Source organism: Giraffa tippelskirchi, chromosome 13 (assembly GCF_054371585.1).
Source record: "Giraffa tippelskirchi isolate mGirTip1 chromosome 13, T2T-mGirTip1v1.2.pri, whole genome shotgun sequence".
In the NCBI taxonomy this organism is placed as follows: Eukaryota; Metazoa; Chordata; class Mammalia; order Artiodactyla; family Giraffidae; genus Giraffa; species Giraffa tippelskirchi.
In genome coordinates, this window is record NC_137287.1 from 119,227,264 (window position 1) to 119,253,297 (window position 26,034).

Sequence of the window (26,034 nt, forward strand, 5' to 3'; positions counted from 1 at the left end):
GCCCCTCCTGCAGTCCCAGCCTCAGAAGATCCTGCCTCTGAGTCTTCACAGCTGTGGGGCGGCCCTGGCTGTGATGTTGTAATGAATCATTGGCCAGAATCCGGTCTCGATTATCTCTGGGCTGTGCTTGGCCTGCCTGACATCGAGGGGGCTGAGACCACAGACCACCGTATCAGGGGCCCCAGGTATCCCACTGGGCCTCTTGCCTCTGGCCACAGATAACAGCACAGGCCCTGGTGGCCTCACCTCAGCAGTAGCCACCTGCAGCAGGGACCTGCTAGGTGGCCTCGGGCAAGTCCCTGCCCGCTGCTGGGTTGCCAAGTCACAGGGGTGGGGTCCTGCCCCATAGAAGAGAGGGAGGGACGTGGTGGAAACGGGGTCTGTGGCTGGGAGACCTTGGATGTGATAGCAGTGACTTCTCTCACCCCTACATCTCCTCTCTACGTGCTGCCCAATGGAGCCTTAGGAAACGTAAGCAGGATCTCTGTGCAGCAACTTTGCTCAACAGTCTCCCGTGGTTCCCACTACCCTCAGAACAGGATTAACCTCCTAATCACGACCCAAAGGTGCCGCCTGACGTTCCCCCCCAGGCTCCTGCCACTCTCCCTCTCAGACTTTCTCCTAGAGTGCTTTCCTCCCCCTCCCACCCCCCACTCCCCACCGCCCCGGCTGGTCTCAGCTCTGGGGATCTCTCCTTGCAGCCATCATTATGGCCATACGGTTATACTTGCTTAGTTGATGATTCACGGGAGGTCTGTTCCCTACTCCGGAATGCAAGGCAGGAACCATGTCAGTTCTGTTTCCTGCTCTATTCCCAGAGCCCATCACAGGGCTTGACACACACTAGGTGTACCAGAAACATTTGTTGAATGAGTGAATGAAAAATGGTTTGGTGAGTTGGAGGTTGGGGTGGGCTGGACATCACTGAGGGCTCAGGTTCTTCCCACCTCGTGGTTCTGTCCTCTCTTCTCAGCTCAGTTCCATGATGGCTGCCAAAGCTCCTGCCATCTCTTCCTCATGTGGCTATGGTTAAGGCAGGCAAAGGCCTTCATATGTCCTCTTAAGAATGAAGAAACTGTTCCCAGAAGTCCCTTGGCAGAATTCCCCATCTCACTGGCCACAGATACACTCCACATCTAACCTCAGCCAATCACTGCAAGGGGAGAGAGAGGGCCACATTTGGCTTGGGCCAATCAGCATTCGCCCCCCAGGGCACTGTGGGCAGAGTCTGCCCTTGCCTTATAAGAGAGAATCCAGCTGGGGCCAGGTCTGGGGCCAGAGCTGAGGACCCAGAACTGGGGGCACTTTGAGCATCACTGAGGCTGTGGGTCCCCCACTCTGCCTTCCCTCTCTAGGGAACCCTTGGGTGGTGGCTGTGAGAGGAAAGGTACGGCTGGGTGAGGGTGTCAGGCAAATTAGGTGGCCAGGCGCCTTCATCTCAGTAAATATTGATAGAGCCAGGAACGGAGCGGAGGTGGACAGGCCCAGAGGAAATGTAGGGAAGAGGGAGCCTGGGCCAGAGATACTGAGGGAGGGCCAGAGAGAAACGATGGAAAGGTGCAGACACTGAGGGAGAGACAGAGACATGGGGGAGAGAGAGAGAGACAGAGGGAGAGACAGAGAGAGATATGAGGGACAGACAGAGACATGGGGGAGAGACAGAGACATGGGGGAGAGACAGAGAGACACTGAGGGAGAGACAGAGACACTGAGGGAGAGAGAGAGAGATATGAGGGAGAGACAGAGACATGGGGAGAGACAGAGACACTGAGGGAGAGATAGACAGAGGGAGAGACAGAGACATGGGGGAGAGACAGAGACATGGGGGAGAGACAGAGACATGGGGGAGAGAGAGAGACAGAGGGAGAGACAGAGACATAGGGGACAGACAGAGAGACAGAGGGAGAGACAGAGACATGGGGGAGAGACAGAGACACTGAGGGAGAGATAGACAGAGGGAGAGACAGAGACATGGGGCAGAGACAGAGACATGGGGGAGAGAGAGAGACAGAGGGAGAGACAGAGACATAGGGGAGAGACAGAGAGACAGAGGGAGAGACAGAGACACTGAGGGAGGGAGAGAGATATGAGGGAGAGACAGAGACATGGGGGAGAGACAGAGAGACACTGAGGGAGAGACAGAGACATGGGGAGAGACAGAGACATGGGGGAGAGACAGAGAGACACGGAGGGAGAGACAGAGACACTGAGGGAGAGAGAGAGATATGAGGGAGAGACAGAGACATGGGGGAGAGACAGAGAGACACTGAGGGAGAGACAGAGACATGGGGAGAGACAGAGACATGGGGGAGAGACAGAGAGACACGGAGGGAGAGACAGAGACACTGAGGGAGAGAGAGAGATATGAGGGAGAGACAGAGACATGGGGGAGAGACAGAGAGACAGACACTGAGGGAGAGAGAGAGAGATATGAGGGACAGACAGAGACATGGGGGAGAGAGAGAGAGACAGAGGGAGAGACAGAGACATGGGGGAGAGACAGAGAGATATGAGGGACAGACAGAGACATGGGGGAGAGACAGAGACATGGGGAAAGACAGAGAGACATGGGGGAGAGACAGAGACACTGAGGGAGAGACAGAGAGATATGAGGGAGAGACAGAGACATGGGGAGAGATAGAGAGACAGAGGGAGAGACAGAGACATGGGGGAGAGACAGAGAGACAGAGGGAGAGACAGAGACATGGGGGAGAGACAGAGAGACACTGAGGGAGAGACAGAGAGACATGGGGAAGAGACAGAGATACTAAGGAGAGACAGAGAGACATGGGGAGAGACAGAGACACTGAGGGAGAGACAGAGACACAGAGGAAAGAGAAAGGCAGGGAGATACTGAAGGGGAGAGAAACAGAGAGAGACTTCGCAGGAGGGCTTCTGCATCAGTGCCTTGAGCAGGCAGAGGCCCTGTCACGGTGGAGCAGCATCTCTGCCCCCTTCTCCTTGGACTGCTGTCCTGGGCAAGTCATGTGCCAGCCTGAGCCTTGGTGTCCTCCTCTGCTAGATGTTGTAAATGACCCCTTTCCATAGGACTGCTTGGCAGGCCCAGCACACCGGGATTATCATTGCCTCAGTGGCCTCCTTTGGCCTGTAAATGGCTGGAATGGTTGGGAATTGTTGCCCCATAGGACAGGGGAGATGTGCCCAGGGTCACAGCAGGAGGGCAGGAGGGATCTTGGCCATGATCCTAAAGCCTGTGCCCTGTCTGTGCCCCGCAGGGCTGAATGGAGCAGGGAGGAGGGGCATCCCAGCTGCTGGGCACCCTGAGGGGTAGTGCTCACAGCAGTCCTGGTGATAAAGCCAATGGCCCCTGTGTTCTCAGGGTGGCCCAAGTACCGGACACCAATCCTCTGAGGGCGACGCTGCTTCATTCTATTCATTTTGTACTTCCTAGTGTACAGATGAGGAAACAGCCTCAGAGACCCACAGTGACTTCCTAAGACAGAGTTGGAGTTTGGACTCAGACAGGCCTGGGTCTGAGTCCCTGCTCCTCACAGGCTGGCTGACCTGGGGACAGTCACCCCCTCTCTCTCAGCCTCAGTTTCCCCATTTGTAAAACAGGAGAACAGCAGATTAAAAGATTTAAAAGACACGAGGATTAAATGAGATGATGTAGAGAAAGCACGTAAGCATGGGTCCTGGTACACAGTAAATGTTCAATAAAGGTTGAATGGTAGGTTGGGTAATAATTTTAAAGTAATTTGAAAACAATCCTTTTAATTGCTCTCCTTTTTACAGAGGAAGAGCTGAGGTCCAGAGAGGGGGGAAGTGACTTGCCCAAGGTCCCCAGCCAAGTGGAGGAGCTGAGATTGGAATCTCGTGACCCAGAGGCCAGAGCTCGCTGCCGGCCCTTCTTGGCGCCATGATGGCTCAGCCCTGGACGGCCTGTTGGAGCGTCAGTCCCTGTGGGTCAAGGAGATGCCCATGGCTTGGTCCCATGTCCCTCTGGCCTGGCATTAACCGTATCACCCGTTGGGATGGTTGCAAAATCCCACTCGCTTTAGCAGTCGATAAAGAGTGCCCATTGCAAAACTCAGCGGCAAAATTATTAAGTGTTGTGTCACCCTGCGGCCAGGCCCTGGGTGCCCCTTTCCTGCCTGGAGGCCTGGGTGGGGCTGAGCTCTCACTCTCTCCCTCCGTGCCCTGACCCAGCAGAGGCTGGGGTGGGGTGGGGGTCAGGAGGGTGCTCTCAGGGAGTGGGCAGAGGGCAGACCTGGGCACTGGGTCTAGCCACAGCTCTCCGTGCTCAGGAAATGGCCGCTCCACCCTTCCAGGTGCTCAGGCTCAAACCTTGGGGTCACTCGATTCATCTCTTGTCCCACATCCAATACTTGGTAGGAGGTTCTCTCAGCCCTACCCTTGAAATACATCCAAAACCAACCAGGTTTCCCCCTTCACTTCCACACCTGGATTCAAAGCACCTCCCTGCAGAACTCGCCATTCTCCACAAGCCCAAAGGATCCTGCTAAACCCAGGTGGATCCTAAGTCAGATCTTGTCCTTCTGCTTAGGACCCTCTGTGGCTCACGTCCAGAACACAAGCCCAAGTCTTCCCAAGGCCCACAGGGCCCTGCCTCATCTGGCCCGATTGCCTTTCTGACTTCATCGTCACCACTCTCTCTTCCTGGCTCACTTTTCTCCAGTCCAATTGCCTCCTTGCGATCTATCCAACACACCAGGTGTGATCTAACCCCAGGGCTTTCCACTTGCTGTTCCATGTGTCTGGAATGCTCTTCCCCCAGCTCTGTCACATAGCTGGACCCCGCACATCATTCAGCTCTCATCTCAATGTCACTGCCTCCAGGAAGCCTTCCCTGGCTACCCTGCTGAAGTGTCACCTCCAGTGTCACCCTCAGCCCTTCTTTCTTCCTGACTCGCCATCATATTATATATTTGTTTATTTGTTTAATATGTATCTCCTTCCTCAGACTGTTGCCTTCCTCAGGGCAGGGACTGTTGTCTGTTCTGTTCGCAGTCCTTCCCTGGTGCTCAGCCCAGGCCTGGCCCATAGCGCCTGTGTGCGTGTGTGCTCAGTCATGTCTGACTTTTTGTGACCCCATGGACTCCCACCAGGCTCCTCTGTCCATGTCTCCTCTCGTCCTCCTTCTCCAGGCAACAGTACCAGGGTGGGTTGCCATTTCCTCCTCCAGGGCATCTTCCTGATTCAGGGATCGAAACTGTGTCTCCTGCATCTCCTGCATTGGCGGGCACTGTTTACCACTGAGCCACCTGGGAAGCTCCTGGCACAGTAGGTGCTCCACAAAGTTTTGCTGAATCAGGGCATGGGTGGGCAGAAAGGGCCATGTCAGCCTAGATTACGCCTCAGAGAACCTCACCGGGGCCTGTGAACATGCTTTGCCCTCTTCAGCTTGTATTTGGAGACACTTCCCCGGCCAGCCTGTCAGATGGTCCCTCGACTGCCCGACTCCCCGCCGGGCCCTCTCCGCAGCTCCCTGACAGCGCTTACCATGAACGTGACTTGTTTTGTTTGTGTCTATATCTACTCTCAGCCCTCCTCGCCCCAGACTCGGAGCTCTATGAGAACAGAACCATGGCTGCCTTGGTTTGCCCGCTGCCCGCCAGTGCCCAGCACGGAGTCTGGCACCCTGTGGGATGTGTCAGGGCCTGGCTGATCCAGATTTGTGTTACAAATCCCGCGGGCAGAGCCCACTGGCCAGGAAGGAGTTAAGCGGAGACACGGTGCCCGGACCTGCAAAGTCAGGGAGAGAAGGGGGCCCGCTGGGGCCTTAATTATAACACGTCCCATAATGACACGGTGTTATAAACGGCACACAAAGGGTACTAATCTGATATTATATCTAGGCTTTCTACAATAGATACAATCAACCGACTGTAGTTTGCTAACTCATTCTTGACCTATCTCCACACTCCACCTAGATTATTATCGGCTTCCTTAATTAAGTGGAAGGCAGAGCTCTGCAGGCAATGCCCACAGCCCCAGCACCAACGAGTCCAGCCCAGCCCTCCCATAAGCCGGGATAATAGCTACTCCCACACGGGGCGAGGCTTCTCCCACCTCTTCTATCCCAAACCCCAGTCCCTGGCTTGGGCGGGACAGGCCTGTTCAAGGCCTCCTGAACCATGAACGCTAACCACCAAGGGCTCAAACTGCTGGCCCGTGGGCCTGCTCGGCCTCAAGGCGCATTCAGTTTGGCCTGTGCAGTGCTTTTGCTGAAAGTCAAAACGAGTTGTCAACCCTGAAAATTAAGGATACTGCAGAGAAACATCCAGACTTCTGGCTTCCCTTGAGAAACGAGAGGATCCAGGAATCCCGGGTTCGTAAGTGCTGTGTGTTGGAGCTGAGGAATGGCTGCCCCCAAGGGCCCTCCGTGGCCACAGCTGCCCCCAACCTGTTTCACTTTTGCGTCCCTGCCTGACTCTTGTGGGCAGCTGAGTTTGTGACCCCAGCTGTAGGGTTAGAGGTCAGTTACCCATTTACGAGATGGGACACTGAGGCTCATGAAAGGGCGAGTGATTTAACTAATATTGCACCGTGAGCCCAGAACTCAGGTCACAATCCTTTACTAAGTCTTTACTGAGCGCCTACTGTATGCCAGGCCCAGGGACATAGCGAGAGTGTGATAGATATCATCCTGCCTTCTAGAGGTAACAGTCTTCTGCTCCATGGACATAATGTCATCTTTATTGCTGGGTAATGGTATCTGTTGGAGACAGGTCCTTTCTTATTCCTTTGAAGTAGCTGGAAGTAGATTTTTCATAGCTGCTGGACTCCATCTTGGGACAGGAAGTGGAAGCAGCCATCTTGGAAGGAAATCCTTGGAAGAGTTACCAGGACAAGGCTGTCCCTACTTCTCAATCTGGGCTCTCAGAGAGCAGGAGGGGGTGACAGGGTCGGCTGACAGGCGTGGAGGGTGGGAGTGAGGGTGCGCGGTGGGGAAGCAGGCAGAGAAGGCACAGTAGTATCAGCTAGACAGAATCGGAGGGCTTGTCCATCCTGACTGAACCAAAGGTGAATTAATCAGGCTTCTCCCACTCCCTTTCAAAAGACAAAAAGTGGAGGGACGAGTCACTGGAATACCCAAGTTACCCCACTTCCTAGTCCAGAAAATAGGCATTTGCTCAGCCAGCTTGGGAGACATCGCTCCTCCTACCCTGGCACCACAGCGCCAGCCCTGGTCAGGAGGAAAAACTGCAGCTGGGAACATCTATCCTCAGCCCCTCTGTCCTGGACCCTGCTCGGGTCTCACTGAGCCCAGGGCCATCAAGGCTATGACAGACCTGCTGGCCTCCAGGAGCCACACGTGAAGAGCATTCAGCTGCCCGCACACTCTGTGGACTGGCTCCCTACTGACGCGGGGGGATGAATAACAGTCCCAGCCATCATGTGCGTTCACTAAAAATAAACTTGACATACTTTTGCGTTGGGAAACAATGTGGATTCCAAACATTCTCAAAGGGCAGAGAGGGGAAAAAAAGGAAGAATGGAAATCAAGTTTTTGAGCTTAGTAATTAATTAGCCTGTAAACAAATGACTCACGCTCTTTCCTGGCTATTTTTCTTTCCATTTTGCGTGGATTTTCGTAGGGGCAGGGGGAGGGAGGCCAAGTGAGCCAAACACAGAGGCAAGACTGGACCCAGATGTGTCCCCCTGGGGTGCAGGATGGCAACTGTTGGAGGAGGAGTCGGCCAGTTGGAGGAGGAGTGGCAGAGCTTCAGGTGGAGGGGACAGCTTGCTGCTCTCGGCAGCCCTGAGAACTGAAAGAACTTGGCACATTCAAGGAGCAGTGAGAAGCCCAGTGTGGTTTGAGTGGAGTAAGCAAGCGGGTAAAATCAGAGAGGGCCACAGGGGCCGGGTCACTTAGAACCCTATCGGCTGTATGTACAGCATCTAGACTTGATCCTGAAGACAGTGGGAGCCGCAGAAAGGTTTTGAGCCAAGAAGGAATATCATCTCATTCATAGAGTCGTTTAAAAATGGGGCGATCAGAATAATAAATTCGAAATGTTCTTTGTTGTTTGGATGCTTCTTGTCTTTAGATTTCCCCAATAGTGATCTAGTGGTTGTTATTTCCTAAGGGTTCCTAGGGTTAGTGTCTGTCTCTCCTCCATAGAACACCAGGCCCGTGATATCAGAGACTTTCTTGGTCTTGTTTACTTCTCTTTCCCTAGCGCCAAGACCAATGCTTGGCACACAGTAGGAGCCCAGTAAATGCTTGTCAAGTGACTGAGCCCTCTCTGCAAGGTCAGCAGTCTCGTTTCATTTTGTCAAAGGAGGAGCGGAGGGTGGCTCCACAGCCAGCCTGGGATGGTCCTGGGAAAGGCAGGTTTTATTTAGTTCAAAATAAGGAGAAGTTTTAAGGCTGGAAAATCAATTCTGTAAGGGACTGAGCTCCCCGGTAATGGGGGCGTCCAAAGAGGGTGCACACCACCAGCCCCACGATACTCATCTCTGATTTGAGACAGACTCTGTGTTGGCTCACAGATGTCACCCGACAATGAATGAGGTTGGGGTGTTGCCCTGTCCATTGTGCTGAGAAGTCGAGACCTAGAGAAGAGGTGTGACATTCCCAAAGCCACACAGTGACAAGCAGGGGAGCCCACATTGGAATCCAGGTATGACAACGCAGGCTTTTTAACTCCTTGGTTGCCTCTCAGCTCCACCACTTCAATGCTGTGTGACCTGGGGCAAGTCACTTTACCTTTCTGATCTTCCGTGTCTTGCTACATTAAATGGGGGTGTGGATACCTGCCTTGCAGGGCTGCTGGGTGGAGTTACGGAGGTCTGAGTGGATGACAGCCACACATGGTGCTCAGAGCTCATGGACCCCTCCTCTCTCTGCTCAGGTCTTATGACTTTGGCCCTTCTCCTGGGCTGTGGACCCCTCTTCGGTCAGCCGCTCCACAGAGTCTGGTCTCCAGGCACCCGCTGCCCACTGGGTGTTGATTCACCCATGCCATGCGCTTCTTGCCTTCTGCCTGTGTTTTCTTCTTCCTCCTTTTCTTGGTAAACCCACTGCCTTGTCTGATTGCCAAAGGGCCTCTCAGGGAGTGGCGGGTGGGGTGGGGAGACCCCTTCATCCCACAGAATCTTTCCGCTGCTTCCTCATCCCTCCCACCCTCGCCACGCCAGCTGAGATCACTAGGCACGAGGCTTGGACCAAGGGTGCGGGTCACAGATTGGGGTTTCATTAATCATACGGAGCAGGTGGGGCTCTGGCTGGTTCAGGGCCCCCTATGTGGGGTGGGGGGCAGGCTGGCAGGGACCTGGGGTGGAGGAGGGATGTCAAGGGAAAAATTCTAGGAACGATGGTGCTCACAGTCATGGCAAACAACTATGGGGAAAAGCCAAACTGAGTGCCAGCGGGTGTGCAGTGATGGGGGCAAGCTTGGTGGTGGTGGGCGGGGGGGGGGGCGACTGGGTTTGGAGACATTTCGTGGAGGAGGTGTGTCTTGAGCAGGTGTGCAGAGGGGAGATGAAGGGCTGGTTGTTGGGGTCAGCTCAGCTGGGCTTTAATCTCCTCTCTGCCTCCTTTCCCAGTAGGTGAAGGTGGTCAAGTTCGCATCTCTCTCTGAGCCTCATTTAGAAAGTGAGATAATAATCATAGCATTCCACTCACAGAGGGTGGTGAGGACTAAGTGAGACGACACAGATTAAGTGTCTAGAGCAGGGCCAGGCACACAGCTGAAGCACAGACTTGGTAGCGCGGACGGAGTGTCCTGCAGCCCTGGGTCTGAGTCTCTGCCCTGCCTCTGTGACTTGCTGTGGGGCTTAGGACTGGAGGTGTGAAGTGTCCAGTCTGACACTTGGCACTTAGTATGTGCGTGGTCAGGGGGAAGGAAATTAGGATCTTTGCATGCCTGTGAGACCATCCTGACATCCCCGGTGGGTGGTGACTTCCCTTGTGAGGTGGGATGTTCCTACTGCTCTCACAGTGAGGAAACTGAGGCTCAGAGAGGTAAAGTCATTAGCCAGGAGGTTGGCCCCTCAGTCTGCTCAGCTCTGGAGCCTGTCTTTTTGTAAGCGGGGGTGTCTCTGGGAGTGTACATTGCTGGGTGTATGTCCCACTGGACCCCTTAGGGCCATGCTGGCTACAGATGAAACAGCCTTTAAATGGTTAAAGAAAGCAGTGAAAGTAGCAACTCTTGGCCCAAGATTCCGAGATCCAGCAGTGTGTTCCCAGGGTCCCTGTCCCAGGCTGGGGACCAGGAAGTGGCTTTGCATATAGGAGGGCTGGCTCAGGGTCTTGCAACAGGGGCAGCTCCTACCAGGTTTAGCCTGGCCTTTCGCTTCCCACCCAACCAGCCTCATAGCCCTCTATTTATTTATTTTGTTACTATTGGTCACTTTGGGCCACTTTTTTCAATTGTCCGAAATCTGAATCTCCTCCTGATGTTTGGAGAATTCCTGGCTCTGTGAGCAGATTCTACTTTCCACAAAGGAGGCTGGGAATATGAAGCTAGGTTTCCAGCCTCCCTTGCAGCTAGGGCATAGGCATGTGATTGGGCTCGGCCAATCAGATGCACCGTCCTGGACCCGGAGGGAGTCCATTCTGCCTCTATCCAGAGACTCTAGCTTCAGGCAGGTCATGTCCCTCTCCTGCTCAGAATCTTCCATGGCTCCCCATTGCCTTAGAATAAACCCCACATTCCTCCCCATGTCCCACAAGAACCTCACCCCCCCCTCCCCCCGAGCTATCTCCTCCTCACTTCTCCAGTCACACGGGCCTCCCTCAGCTAAGCTCAACACTTCAAGCTCGTCCCTGCTTCAGGGCTGTGTGCTTCCTTTTCCTTCTTTTACACAGATGAGGGAATGAAATGAAGGGAACTAGGCAGGGCAGAAGGGGAGTTGGGGCTGAGGTTGGCCTGGCCTCTGCCTCAGTCTTGCAGGCGTCTCAACCCTTGTCCCAGAAACTTCTACCTTCAGGAAGACAAGATAGATTCCTTCCAAGAGCTGCAACTGTGTTTGCCTCAGCTCAGCCTAACTTGACATTCTCAAGGGCAATGGGGTGGCTGCGGTGGGGATGATACTGCCCCCAAGAGGGTGGAAATTGATTCTTGTGGGGTGAAAATCTCTTAAGGTTTTTATGTATAAAGCACAGACAGATATATGCACAAAAAAATAAACGGATATGCAATAGTAGATTAGAAGATAGGCATCAAAACTTCACAGGGAGGCAATTAGGAAAAAACTGTCTTAAAAATGCTCCTTGCATGCATGAAAGCATGCTTAGGCACTCAGTCATGTCCAGCTCTTTGAGACCCCATGGACTGTACCCTGCCAGGCTCTTCTGTCCATAGGATTTTTCAGGCAAGAATACTGGAATGGCTTGCCATTTCCTCCTCCAGGGAATCTTCGCAACCCAGACATTGAACCCTAGTCTCCTGTGTCTCCTGCATTACAGGCAGATTCTTTACCCGCTGAGCCATCGGGGCAGTCCACACAAATGCTCTTAGGGGCAGCAATTAAAAACAGTTGATTAACTTTGGTTTAACTCAATTCAGTTTAAAACTCACCTAAACTTGATTTAACTGAACTCCTCAACTCAACTCAACAAAACTCACTTCAGTTTAAACTCACACAGTTTAACTCCTCTCATCTCAGTTCATTTTGACTCAGTGTACATCAGCTCTGTGCTCCTCAGTTCAGTTTAAAACCCACTTGGATTTGATTTGACTCAACTCATCCTAACTTAACCCCCCTTACCTCAACTCAGTTCAGTTTCTCTCAATTCAACTCAGTTTAATTTACTTCAGTTCACCTCAGTTGCACCCACTTCAGTTCACTCAAGTCAATTCAACTCAACTTAATGCTCAACTCAGCTCAACTTCACCTCATTTCCTCAACTCCCCTTGTCGAAACTTGACTTAACTCCCCTCAGCTCAACTTGGCTCAGGTCCCCCACCTCAGTCACCTCACTCACTCCATTTGCCACACCCCCCTTCACAGATAGCCTTATGGCCTCGCAGAAGAGAGATGCCCCAGACTTGGTTCTGGCTGCCAGCATCCTCCCCGTCTAGCTGACATGTCCCTCAACAGGTGCTGTGATGGGAGAACTCAGGGTGCTAAGTGAGCAGCATATGGAAGCCCTTGGGAGCGCCAGATGACTTCCTGTAGGAGGAAGAGTTAGTTCCAGCAGAATACTGGGAGGAAGGACATTTCAGCAAAAGGCACAGCATGTGCAAAGGGCCAGAGGCAGGACATTCAGAGAACTGGAAGTTGCTCAGGCCGGAAGCATGATGGGAGGATGTGGGTGGGAGAAGAGGTGGCTGGGAGCCTGCACCAGCTGCTTGAGGCACTCTGGCCTGGGGGCAGTGGGGAGCCACAGTGGCATGGAGCAGAGGAGGAATGTGACTTAAAGGATCCTTCCTGTTGCTGGGAGGAAACAGTCTAGAGGTGAGACCGGGCAGTAACAACTAAGAAATCCAGCACTGGGAAGTTGGTGGGGAGCTTGCTTAAAGAAGAATTTAAGAAATGGATAATATTTGCTTATTCACTTAGTCGTGTCCGACTCTTTGAGACACTGTGGGCTGTAGTCCCCAGGCTCCTCTGTTCATGGGAGTTTTTCAGGCGAGAATACTGGAGTGGGTTGCCATTTCCTCTTCTACGGGATCTTCCTGACCCAGGGATTGAACCCACATCTCCTGTGTCTCCTGCATTGCAGGTGGACTCTTTACCAGCTGGGCCCAGTGTATCATATATATTAACTAATTTAATCCTTCCAACAACCTCATGAGGTAGCTACTACTGTTACTATTAACTTTATTTTATAGATGAGGAAACCGAGGCTCAGAGAGGTCAAGACATTTGCCCGAGGCACACAGCTTCTTCTTCTTTTTTTAAAGGAACCCTCTTACTTATAATATTTCTTTATTTTTGGTCACGCTGGGTCTTCACTGCTGTGCACTGGCTTTCTCTGGTTGGGGTGAGTGGGGGCTACTCTTTGTTGCAGGACGCGGGCTTCTCACTGCAGTGGCTTCTCTTGTCATGGAGCACAGGCTCTGGGCACATGAGCTCAGTAGTTGTGGCATGGGCTTCGTTACTCTGTGGCATGTGGGGTCTTCCTGAACCAGGGATCGAACCCACGTCCCCTCCATTGGCAGGTAGATTCCTGTCCACTGAGCCCCCAGGGAAGTCCGGCACACAGCTTCTCAGGGGCACAGCTGGGATCTGAACTCGGGTACTGATGCTCCAGAGCCCTCAGGAAGACTGAGCGTCCCCTTCAAGTTCTCCTGGCAGGTCCATCCTGCAGATTCTCACTCCACATAGTAGGTGCTCAGGAAACTCGTGCTGTGTCAGTGTATGGGGCTTTAGATCATCTTCTCCATGTGAGTTGGGGGAGGGGGGGCCCGTCTCCATTTCAAAGGAAGAATCTGTTATCTTTGTTTCACAGGAGAGGAAAGTGAGGCCCCAGGTCTCAGAGCCAGGGCGTGGTAGAGCCAAGCTTTGACTCCCCAGTGGGAAAGTGTTCTACAGACGGGCAAGGTCATCATCATCAGGGTCTACAGATGGGCAAGGTCGTCATGGTCAGGGTCTTCAGCCGTCTGGATGCTAACTTTACCTGCACGTGTGCACTGAGCAGGCCCTGCACATTGCACAGCCAGCTGACCCCACTCTGGTCCCTTCCCTACTTAAACTTCTCCTGCCGCTGCCCGCTGACCTGAGGATGCAATCCAGGCTCACACTTGCATCAGGGCCTGCCCGCCTCGCCCATCCTGCCTGCCTCTCAGACCTTGCCTCCCACAGCTCTCCCCTTCTTCCTCCCTGCTCCAGCCTCCTCCAACATGCCAGTTTCTCACCCCAGGGCCTTTGCACATGCACTGCCCTCTGCTTGAAACCCTCTTCCCATGGCAGTTCCATCTCATCCTTTGGTCTTCAGCGCTAATGTCACCTCTTCAGAGAAGTCCTCCTTAAGCCCTTGAGATCAGTTGCTCCCTATCACATTAGCTTAAAAAATGCCCTACTCCTCTGATGGTTTCTTACTTGTTTTATCATCTATTTCCTCTAGTAGAATGAGCTCTTGTGGGCATGACCACGTCTATCTTGTGTGCTACTCGACTGACTGACATCTGCGTGCTTATGTGCTCAGTCGCTTCAGTCGTGTCTGACTCTTTGCCACCCGGGGACTGTAGCCCGCCAGGCGCCTCATTCCATGGGATTCTCCAGGCAAGAATACTGGAGTGGGTTGCCATGCCCTCCTTGATAAACATTTGTGAATGAATGAATGAGTGAAGGAATGGATGGACACAATTGAGTGATCTCAGTGCTGAGAAGAGGAACAGACGTCTCAGGGCCCAGGCTGGGGTCTGATACCTCCTTTCCCAAGGTCCCCGGGTACTGGGAGGAGCCGTGCTGGGGCAGGAGGGCAGGCATGGGGGGCAGTGGGCAGGACTGGGCGAGGCCTCCTCCTTCTTACTGTTTTCATCCTCTCAGTAATTACGGGCTCAGACACTCCTCGATGCCTTTCCCAGAATAATAGCTGGGCCTGTTATCAGCAGCATCTCTGGGACCTTTTCACAAACAGTCATTAATCAGATCTCACCGCCACCCTGCCTTCCTCTCAGTGGAAACCGAGGCCCAGAGAAGTGAGGCCACCTTCTCAGCATCACACAGCCGATGGGGGGTGGGGGGCACAGATAGGCTATTTTGCTCCCAGCTCTCTGGTGTGGGATGGGGGCTTCTTCTTTGTTTTGCTGAGCAGGGAGCCTCCGAGTCTGCCATGGCTGGGGGGCCCTGCCCCCAGCCTTCCCCGAAGCCCCAGGGGCCTTCCAAGGTGGCCTCTTAATCACTGCCGGTTAATTAAGGAGGTTAAACAGCTCGGAGGACCCACGCAGGCCTGCCTGGGGAGAAGGCGGCCTGGCTGTTTCTCAGTGAGGCCGCTGATACCCAGGCCCCGGCTGGCAGGGTGCTGGGCCACCTCTGCCCTCTGGGGGTCGGGGGGTCTCTGGGGAAGGTGCCCTGGGGCTGCGTCGTAGTGTGTGCCCCCTCCCCTTCTTCAGGTGTGTGTGGGAGGCACTGGCATCGCTTAATGAGGCCTCCACAGCTGCCAAGGAGAGCTGGAGGAGTTGAAACAGGTTCTGGGTGAGGTGAGTTTCGTGGGCTGGGCAGAATCCATGGCTCTCTGCCATGTGGGCGCTCCCTGGGGCGGTGGGGGGCAGGCGTGGGACCCCTGCCTCCTCCCTCTGCCCCTGTGGGGTGGGGGCAGAGGACGCCCCGGAGGGGGCGGCAGGAATGACAGAGGACGGTGGTCAGGACCGGAGACTCACACCCCACCTGCCCAGCAACCCTGCGAGGAGCCTGCCTGTGGGAACCACACCAAGTAGGGCCAGGCCAACAGGGTCTGGGATTCCCAAGACATGGCTCACCTGCACTCTGACACTGTTGCGGGCCTCGGTTCTCCAATCTGAGAAATGGGGGTGCTTGGATGTGACGACATCAGGCTCAAAGTTTTAGGAACGATCCATCCCAGACAGAGCGACCTGACTTGCCGTGTGACTTTGGGCAAGTTGCTTCCCTCCTCTGGGCCCCTGTAGATCCAGCTGTACCCAGTGATGGGGGGTGGACCAAGTGATGATGATGAGTGGTCACTCACTCCTATGAGAGGCACCCAGACCCCCTTTCTCTGGGACACACAGGGAGTTAGTTATTCAGTCTGTCCCTACTGGTCCTGGGGAGACTGAGGCCCTGCAGTCAGGCCGAGGCAGTGAGGCAGGAAGCATCTAACTGGTGCCTGGGTGCTCCTCGAGGCCAGGCTGCGGGTCCCAGTATCTGGAGAGCCAGGCTCTGTGCATTGCTGAACCCCTGGGGTCCACAGTGGAACACGCTCAGGCATGGCTAGCTCACGGCAAGACCCACTGTGTTCCCAGAGCCTGTGTGGGTTGGGGCCTCGCTGGCTGTTTATTTTCTCCAACTTTTCTTTTTTAAAGTCACCTTTTGGGAAGTATAATGCAATTAAGGTCACTTTATTGAGGTCACTCTTTTGGTGCACAGTTCTCTGAATTTCATTGCATAACCACCGCCGTGACCAAGACATAGATTTCCATCATTCCAGAAGGTTCCTTGGTTCTCCTTTGTGGTCAGTCTCTTTTGATACCACCACGTGCGGACAACCAGTAATCTCCCCCAAATTTTTATTTTCAAGATTTTCAATCTTTCTAGAAACGTGCAAAAACCTTACATGGAACTGCAGTAGCGCCTTCATCCAGATGCTCCAGCTGTCAACACTCAACACTTGGCCCCATGGGCATTCTTGGTCTCTCTCTGCGTGATTTTTTGCTGACATGTTTGTAGGTTGCACACATCCCAACCCTTCACCCTAAATACTTCAACAAGCACCTCTGAAGAGAGCGGGCATTCCCAGGCCCAACCCCAATGCCATGATCACATCCAAGAAAGTTAACATTGATCTGGTCATGTTACTTAATATCCAGTCTGTGTCCAAATTACTGAGGTCGCTCCAAAGTGTCCTCGATGGCTCTGCATGCGTGTGTGTTTATTTTTCTTGTCTGGACTTTAATCAAGGATCAGGCCCTGCATTTGATAGGATCTCTTTGGTCTCCTTTTATCTGGAACATTCTCTCTGCCCTGGCTTGATATATAATATGCTTCAGTTTTTTTGTTTTGATCGCACTGGGTCTTCCTTGCTGCACTTGGGCTTTCCTTAGTCGCAGCGAGCGGGGCTGCTCCTCGTTGCGGTGTGTGGGTTTCTCCCCGTGGTAGCTTCTCTCGGGTGGAGAGCAGGCTCTCGGTGCTCAGGCTCAGTAGTTGCAGCCCACGGGCTTTAGTGGCTCTGCAGTGTGTGGAATCCTCCTGGACCAGGGATTGAATCCATGTCTCCTGCATTGGCAGGCGGACTCCCATCCTCTGGACCACCAGTGAGTGAAAGTGAAAGTCGCTCAGTCGTGTCCGACTCTTTGCAACCCCATGGACTGTCCATGGAATTCTCCAGGCCAGAATACTGGAGTGGGTAGCTTTGCCCTTCTCCAGGGGATCTTCCCAACCCAGGGATCGAACTCAGGTCTCCTGCATTGCAGGGGGATTCTTTACCAGCTGAGCTATCAGGGAAACCCTAATATGACCACCAGGGAAGTCCTAAAATGTACTCGTCTTAAAAGCTGCCCCCAGGATTCTTCATACCTGGGGCTCAAAGGCAAGTCCCAGGGGGACGTGAGTGCTAGGCGAGGGGGATGGCTGACATGGGGACATGGGTGTTCTGAAGGCCTTTTCTTAAAAACTTTGTTTAAAAGGAGAGGAAGGGAGGGAGGGAGAGAAAGAGAGAGAGAGAGACAGACAGATAAGCAGGTTCATTGTTTTAAGATTCCAGCAATGCTGAAAAATTCAAAGCAAAAATTAAAACTCTCCCAAGTGGAATTGAGGGGGCCCTGTGGCCCAGTGGCCATGGCTCTCATCTCGCTCTGCCTGCCCTGACCGTGAGACCTTGGCCAGGTGACTGCCCCTCTTGGGCCTCAGTCTCCCCACCTGTGAAATGGGGTTAACATCAGCCCCTCTTCCTCCCCCCACCTTTGTGAGCATTAATGAATTGACAGAGTGTATCAACAGCAGCGACTCTGCTTGTTAACAGTGTCCCGACAGACGTTTCTCTCGGTGCCTACATGCACGGGTACCTGTGAACACCGTATTATAAGGGTTGTGTTGTCTCCCTTTTCTCCTCTCAGCAGCTCATCAGAAGCATTTCCCCACATCCCCAAATGCAGCATTCTTCTATCATTTAAACTTCTTTAAACATGTATTAATTTCTGTTGATCGATAATGCATTTATATGGTGCCAAATTCCAGAGGTACAAGTGATGTGCAGTAAAGTGTGTTTCCCTCCTGCCCCTGTTCCCTCAGTTCCTCGCTGAGATGTTTTCTTGTTTTGCTTTCCAGAAGAGTTCTACGCATAGATAAACAGAAACATATTAATTTCTTCTTGGTTTCCTTATAGATATTGGAAGACCCCACACACTGTTTCTATGCCTTGTTATTTTCCCTGAACAGTAGACCTTGGAGAAGGTCTGCATAGGTGCATAAAGGACTGTCCTTTTTGCTTTTTTTTTTTTAAGCCCATGTGGTAGGCCTTATAGAAATGGACTGTTTAGTGAACCAGTTCCTTATTCAGGGATATCGAGTTGCTTGTAGGCTTTCACCACTACAAATTGCAACAGATAGCCTTGTGCAAACATCTGTGTGCCCATGTGCAGGTCTGGAGGATGTATTCCTAGAAGTGGAACTGTGGGTCAGGTGTCATGCATGTTTTCAGCTTTGCTCCACCACCATTTTCAATGGCTGCATGAATCCCGGTGTAATTTAACAGTCCCCTGACTGGTGGACATTTAGGTGGTTCCAGTTTGTCTCTCCCATAAACAATGCCACAATGGACATCTTTGTGCAGCTGTCTTTGTGTGCCAGAGCAGTTGGCTTAAGGGGAATTCCCAGGAATCTGAAGGCAGAGCAACAGGAAGCGCTGAGAACAGAAGACTGGCCCAAAGGGGCCGAGGGAGCCCCAGGGCCCACGGCCTGGGCGGAGGTCAGATCCTCAGGGAAACAGAGGCCTCTAAACTTGCACTGCTAGAATGTGGTCTGGGATCCACAGCGTCAGCCGGGCCCACCTGAGAGGCTGTAAGAAATGCCGTCTTGGGCCTCGCCCCAGCCCTGTCAAATCAGGACTCCTGCCATATTTGGCCGGCGCAGCCGAGTTTGAGAAGAGCTGCCCTAAAACAAATCTAGAAACCCCAAGACCCATTACTGGAGGAAGTGGCTCGGCCTTGGGTCTGGGGCAGACCTGACGCTTAACCCTGGCTTCATCATCTGCTGGCTGTGTGACTGGGAGTGAGCTGGGGGACCTCTCTGTGTCCCATCTTTACAACAGGAATGCGATAACACTCAGCTCACGGTGAGTGAGACTCCAGCACGATTATTCACGTAACCAGGTGCAGCGTGTGCTTGCATATGGGAAGCGTTCAGTAAACCCTGCCATTGTTAGCGAGGTGCATATCATACTGAGGAGATGCGGCCATCAGGTCCTCCCCGTCTGCCTTTTGGTGCCTCCTGTCTCTGTCATCCTTCTCTCTGTCTTTCTTTCTCTGCACCTGTCTCTCCATGTCTACCTATTTCTCTTTATTCTGCTTCTGTGTCCCTTTCATGTCTGTCTCTTTCTCCCCATTTCTTAGTGTTTCTCTCTTTTTATCTTTACCCTATGGGGGCCATATAGGCTTAATAAGCATCTATGAAAATGCTAAAAAGCCGGGGAAATGGGGCTACAAGACAAAGAAGAAACCTCAAACTAAAATTAACAACAATATAAGGGCAAAATCATACCATTACACAAAGTCAGGAATATCAAGAGCAAAAAATACACGTTTTCAGTGGGATGTGGGGCCCTTCAACCTGCTTGGTGGTTGGGATGGGGTCTGCCAGGAGACCTGGCCCAGAGCATCGTCACCTCTCTTTCCCGCTCCTTCGGCCAGTATGCGGCCTTGGCCCTGGGTAGAGCTAAATGATGAGGAGCAGAGATTCTGGTCCTATGCGGTCACGGAGTCGCTTCTCTGTCGCATCCTCACTGGGTGACCCCGGTGTTTTTCCAGCTCATTCACTGAGCACCTGCTATGTCAGACCCGGGCACGGGACACTGAATGATGGAAACCCTGCCTTGTGGTGCCTATATCCTCGGGGGTGTGCGTGGGGCAGATGAAAGAGAAGTGAGTGAATCAATACTCAGAGTAATTTCAGATAATGCTAAGTGATGGGACTAGAATAAAATAAGGGTGGGACTACTTTGCCCCGGGCTTCCCAGGTGGCACTAGTGGTAAAGAACCTACCTGCCAGTGCAGGAGACGTAAGAGATGTGAGTTCTATCCCTGGGTCGGGAAGATCCCCTGGAGGAGGGAAAGGCACCCACTCCAGTATTCTCGCCTGGAGAATTCCATGGACAGAGGAGCCTGGAGGGCTACAGTCTACAGGGTCACGAAGAGTCGGACACGACTGAAGCAACTTAGCACACACGTGCTTTGCCCTGGTAGGAGGGGAGTGGGATCTGGAAAGGCTGCTCTGAATTCAGAAACCAGAATGATGAGAAGGAGTTTGGGCACAGGAAGGTCTAGGAAAAGGGCATTCCAGGAGCGGGAACAGCATGTGCAGAGGTCATGAGGAAGGAACGAGCTTGGGGCCAGTCATGATTGCAAGCTTTCAGGGGATGCAAAGATCTCAGGAACCAAGCAGTCTGCTGAGTGTTTTGAACGAGTCACTTGCCCACTCTGAGCCTTTGTTTCCCTCAGTGTAAAATGAGAATGAATGATAAAGACCCAACCCTTAGGGATGAGTGAAGATGAAATCTGGTGGTGGGCCAGAATTCCTCTATTTGGGGGGACTCCGGAAATGGGGTGTGGGAGAATTTGTCTGCAAACTGTGGCACAGCAGGACCACTCTTTGTGCTTGGATTATCCGGGATAGCTTTTGAGGGGTGACGATGGAGATTATTTTGGGCTGAAAGCAGTGCTCCAAATTCCCCAGGGCTCAGCCTCTGATTTCAGGAGTTAATAGCTTACAGCACTCGGCATAATGCCTGGCACAGAGCAAGTAGACAGGAATGGGGAGGGCATTCCAGGTGGGAGGAAAGGCGTGGAGCTGGGAATGTTTAAGGTGTGTTAGGGAAAGAGTGCAGAGACCAGCTTGGCTGGTGGGGAGGAGTGAGAGAGGAGGCTGGAAAGACAGGTTGAGGCCCAGGATGAGACCTTGAATGCATGCAAAAGGAGGGTGGGCCTCAACCTGTAGGCAGTGGGGAACCAGAGTGCTTTCCGGAGCAGGAGAAGCCTTGGAAATGGTTTTTGGTTTCGGTTTGCTTTTTCAGTGACATATTTCAGACATTCAGAAAAACATTTAAAAGATAGTATAATCAGCTTTCATGCAGCCATCACTTACTCAGCTTAAGAAGAAAACACCCCAGTAGGGATGAAGCCTCTGCCCCCTGCCCCTTCCCAGTTACATTTCTCCTAGAAGCCACTGAAGACCTGGCTTGGTGTTCATGGTTCCACCGACGTCTTTGTCCTTCTGGTGTTTGTTTGATGCAGATATAACATGTACACAGTACAATACACAAATCTTAATCGTGTAATTTGATGGCCCAGGGGATCACTACCTGGATCCCGTCCCAGGCCATTCCGAGCCTTTGGTGTTGCTATTCTCAAATCCATACAAATGGAATCATCCTGTGTGTGCTCTTCTGTATCTGGTGCTTTCTCTCAACCTTGTGAGATCTATCTGTGTTTGTGTCAGTGGTTCATTCCTTTTCACTGCTGTGTCGTAGTCCACTGGTTAAGTAGACCACAGTTCATATAATCGCTGTACTGTCCATGGAGACGTACATTTTTTTTCTGGTTTCCAGTATTTCAAATAGCACTGTTATAAACATTCTTATGTATCTCTTTTGGCAGAGATAAGAACACAGTTCTTTTAGTGTATGTTCAACAGTGAGGTTATAGATGCACATATTTAGTCCTTATAGCTATGGCCAACTTCCCAAAGTGGTTGTACAACATCTTTATGCTTTTAAACACACACACACACACACACACACCCTTAGAGATCTGGGGTACTGTTTTGGTTGTGGGTGTGATTCAACAGATGGTGTCACTTGTACTTTTGCTTCTGCAACTTGTTTTTTCCCCCACTCAGTGTTCTGTCCTCAAGATCCGTCCCCATTGGTACAGCAGCTCGACTGCATCTGTCTATTTTTGGTGTAGGATCTGCCCTGTGAACAGACCACAGCGCTCTCCTCCAAGCTCTCGCGCATGGACGTTTAGCTTGTTCCTGACTGGGATTCTCTTTCCGGATTTTCATAAGCATCTGTTGTGTGTAGGGAGAGGCCAGAGAGGATGGGGGTGGAGGGGCGGCTGCACCCAATCAGGTGGGAGGTGAGGAGGAGGGGCCGCTGCAGATGGTTCCAAGGGACAGTTCACAGACCTGGTTGAGGTACAGCAGGAAGGAAACCAGACTTGGATTCTGGGGGCCAGAAGCCCGGGGTTGAAGCCCTCCTCCCACGTTCTGGCTGTGTGACCTGGGGCATGTCCCTTTGCTGCCCACAGCCTCAGTGTCCTCATCTGTAATTTGGCACCATTCGCCCTGCCTGGCAGGGGCTGAGTGAGCAGAGACGTTCAGCAGTCAGGGTTTGGATCCATTCATTAGCTGATTGACTTTGGGTAAACTGCCTCTTCTGAGCCTCTCAGTTTCCTCATCTGTAAAATGGGGACAAGAATAATACCCACCTCCCAGTGATTTTGCAACAATGAAATGCGATTCTGTGCATAAAGCACTTATTGAATGCTCAATAACTGGTAGCTACTCTTTATCATCACTGTCACTCTGGTTGACTTCTGTCTTTCCCACTAACTGGTAGGTGCTGGGAGGGCCAGGCTCCCATCTTTTGCCCCCATCTTTCTCTAGAGGTCAGCGGAAATATTTAGAGTCCAGCTACATGTTACTGCTGCATCCTGGGGGCCCTTGGGAGAGCCCAGGCCCCTCTCAGAACCTCTATTTTCTCTTGTAAAATGGAGCTTCTGGCAGTGCTGGCCTGACCAGGTGGCTTTCCACCAGGCATGTGGTCTCAAAAGGAGAAAGAGCTCTAGAGCGGGTCCGACTGAGCCCCCAGGAGTCACGATTTCCTAGCAGGGTTGTGGCTGTGGCAGTCTGGGGGAACTCCCAGAGATACGGGGGGTTGTCACTTCCAGTTGAGCTCCTTTGGGAAGGGCATGTGGGGGCCATGAGAGGAGAGAGGGCGGGGGATCCCGGCTCTGCCGACCCTCCGAGGGTGGGTTTGAGCAGCAGGGGTGTACAAGCCCCTCGCTGCAGGATGCGGACACTCAGGCCACGTGACTGGGAGGCTGGCATCGCGGGCTGCTGACCGGCCTCTGACGCTCGTGCGCTGTGTGGCCCTGGGAGCCTGGCACACCTGCTCTGTGCCCTGATCTCCTTGGCTGTGATTGTCTCGGGGGAGGCCTTGCTTCCTTGTCTGCTGGATTTTCCGGCCCCCTTGCCCCCGTGGAGGCTGAGGCCAGGGCTCAGCGCCAGGGCCGCGCACCTTGACAACCCGCCCACGCCGGGCACAAAGGCCCATTGTCTGGGCCCACGTTGGCGGGGAAGCGGGTGGGGAGCAGCCGCCTTTCACCCAACCCGCTTGTGGTCGCGGGGACTGAGGAGCAATTCACAGAGGTTCCCGCCTCCTGACCGGGCACCTGGCCAGGCCGCCTCCCGGGCAGGCACTCGCGCCAAGCGGGGCCAGCTCCCACCTTGAGCTGAGCCTCAGTTTCCCCCGAGATCCTCGGGGCTCTGTCCTCCCCATCACTGAGAAGCCAGCCTGCCGTGCTTGAGGTGGCCATGGGCACCAGGGCTTTAGGGTTCTAGTTCTGGATGGTTTGGGGCGCGTCTCTTTACCTCCATGAGCCCGTTACCCCATTGGTTAAAGGAGGCTTGGAATCCACGACTCTCGGGGTGAAAGGTACAAAGTGATGCCACAGGCAGCATTCATCCGGCTGTTCGTTTATTCAGAAGTCCATGTCGTTGTGTTTATCGCCCAGTCGTGTCCGAATCTTTGCGATTCCATGGACTTCAGCCCGCCAGGCTCCTCTGCCCATGGAATTCTCCAGGTGAGAATACTAGAGTGGGTTGCCATTCCCTCCTCTAGGGGATCTTCCCGACCCAGGGATCGAACCCAGGTCTCCCTCATTGCAGGCAGATGCTTTACCCTCTGAGCCACCAGGGAAGTCCAGAAGTCCACACTGGGTGTCGGCTATGTACATGACTAGTTATAGAATTTTGCAAGGGTGGAGGGGGCCTGTGCAAAATTAAATGCAGTGTCTTTTATTCAAAATGAAGAATTTCAAGATGGTGCCAGTAAGGGAGCTTCTGAACATGGGGCTCCATGTGAGGGGCCTGGTCGCACGCCCACAAAGCCCACCCTGATTGTGTGCCAGATACCACTCCAAGCATGGGACACAGCTGATGAAAGAGGAAACTTCTGTCCTCCTCGGACCTAGGAGTCCCTCAGGGTTGCCAGGTGCCCCGGAGGCCTGCTCCTTCGGGGCCTGCTCACCGGGCCATGCAGGGTGAACTTGGGGCGCCCAGGCTTCCTTGGGAGGCAGTCTGGGCACCCATAGCAGTAATGGCTGACATTTACCGAGTGCAGGCTCTGTGCTGGGGCTGCTCAGAGCGTAGATGTGATGAATTCAGAGCATCTCTGTACTAGCCTCGTGAGGAGGCAGGGTGATGGGGCTCTCTCCTGTACAGAGGGAGAAACTGAGGCAGCGTTTAAACCCAGGCAGCCTGGTGCCAGAGCCTTTATCTCCCCATCTTACCCTCTGGCAGGGGGCCAGTGCCGAGCCAGGTGCCGTGTGCCGGGGACAGAGGCCCTGCTGGGGTTCGAGGCTGACAAGGGTGCGGGTGTGCTGGTGGCCCGCCAGCTGCCACCTGGGTTGGCCCTGCTGTGTGGCCCTGAGTCACGGCCCTGTGTCCTGGGAAGCTCTCTGTGCCCTGGGCACCCGTGGGGCCTGAGTCATAGTAGAGCACGCCCTGCCACCCTGCCCACCTCCCGCCTGGGCCTTGGGACAGACAGGCCCTCGGAGTAGGTCCCTAGTTGGAAAGTCACATTTCTATCCACTTTCAGGGACAAGAGAGAGGTATCTATTTGCAGCCCCAGACGCACATTTCTGCCTTCTCTTCTTGAGCCCAACCCCACTCTTCCAAGCCACTCCAGGATGGATTAACTGGCTAGTGAGTTACTGAGCTCCCCATCACTGGGAGCATTCAAAGCAGGAGAGCCTGTCAGTGGTGCTGAACAGTGTTCCTGCATCAGGTGGGGCCTGATGCTGGAGTGTATATTTCCAAAGCTTGCAACTTTATTCACGTACTTACTTTTGAATAGCTCCTGTGAGTAAAAGGTACAAACTCCAGAAAGTACAAAAGAATATGGAGTGAAAAATAAGTCTCCGCTCTTCCTGACCCCCAGTCTCTAACTTTCTCCCCCAAGAAACAGCCACTGTTTACCAATTTTTTTCCCCCAGAGCTAATTTATGTAATACAAACAAATTTATAAATTGTCCTTTCCTGTCTCCCTCCTACCCACACAAATGGTATCCAATGTCTTTCATACCTCAGTCTGCCCCTCGTTTTATTTTTGTTTTATTTGACAGCTTATCTTGGACCCTGTTCCAGATCGGCACACACAGATCTACTCTATTCTTCTTATCTTTCCACACGGTATTTCTTATTTTTTTCTAATCTGTAACACATTTCATTAAAGGGCTTTTCAATCTTGAATTTACCTTTTCGGAATCTTTGCTGTCCTTTGCTCTGGAGGTAGTGAGAGAAAAGTTTTTCAGTTTGCCTGGAAACTATAAGCTTTTCCCACATCTGCGCGGATTTTTTGAGTCTGTTTTGCTTGAAGTTATAAAAGAAATGAGAGGGAGAGAGAGAGTGAGAGTGAATGAATGAGAGAGAGAAAGAGAGGACTCCTTCCACCCACAGTCCCTGCATGCCAGGCGATGGTGATCCGTGGTGAACCCCAGAGTATCAGCTCATCTACCCGTAATGTGGCCAAGCTGCTGAAGGAGGCACCAAGTGTGGTACCAGAGAGCCCAGAAGAGAGGACTTCCTGTGCGTGTGTGTGTGTGCGTGTGTGTGTGTGTAGGGGGTCAGGGATGGCTCCTCAGAGGAGGGAATATTTAGGTGGAGCCACCGGGATGCATGCGAGTTCGTATGAGACTCATGGAGACTGGCTTACCAGGCAGAGGGAATAATATGAAAAGTAGCGCTTGCTGGATGCAGAACAGCTACCAGCTTCCATTTATTGATCACCTGCTGTGTGCGCTCACGAGTCACTGCTGCACATAAACGGCCTCGCCTCTAGGCTGTTATCACCCCTCTGTGACTGATGGAAACTGAGGTGCAGAGCACTTTGACTTGCTCATGGCCACGAAGCTCCAGGTATTGAGTCTGGATTTGAATCCAGGCAGCTTGCAGCCGCGGCTATTCTGCTGTTCCATAGGATGA

General features: G+C 52.9%; 1 long non-coding RNA gene across 1 annotated transcript in view; it reads left to right on the forward strand.

Moving 5' to 3' along the window:
* The first annotated feature begins 8,290 nt into the window (after nt 1-8,290).
* Nucleotides 8,291-26,034, forward strand: part of LOC145533227 (uncharacterized) — a 36,923-nt gene continuing 19,179 nt past the window's right edge. The window contains exon 1 of the long non-coding RNA XR_014073926.1: nt 8,291-8,612. This is a non-coding gene — a long non-coding RNA (uncharacterized LOC145533227). The remainder of the gene's footprint in view (nt 8,613-26,034) is intronic.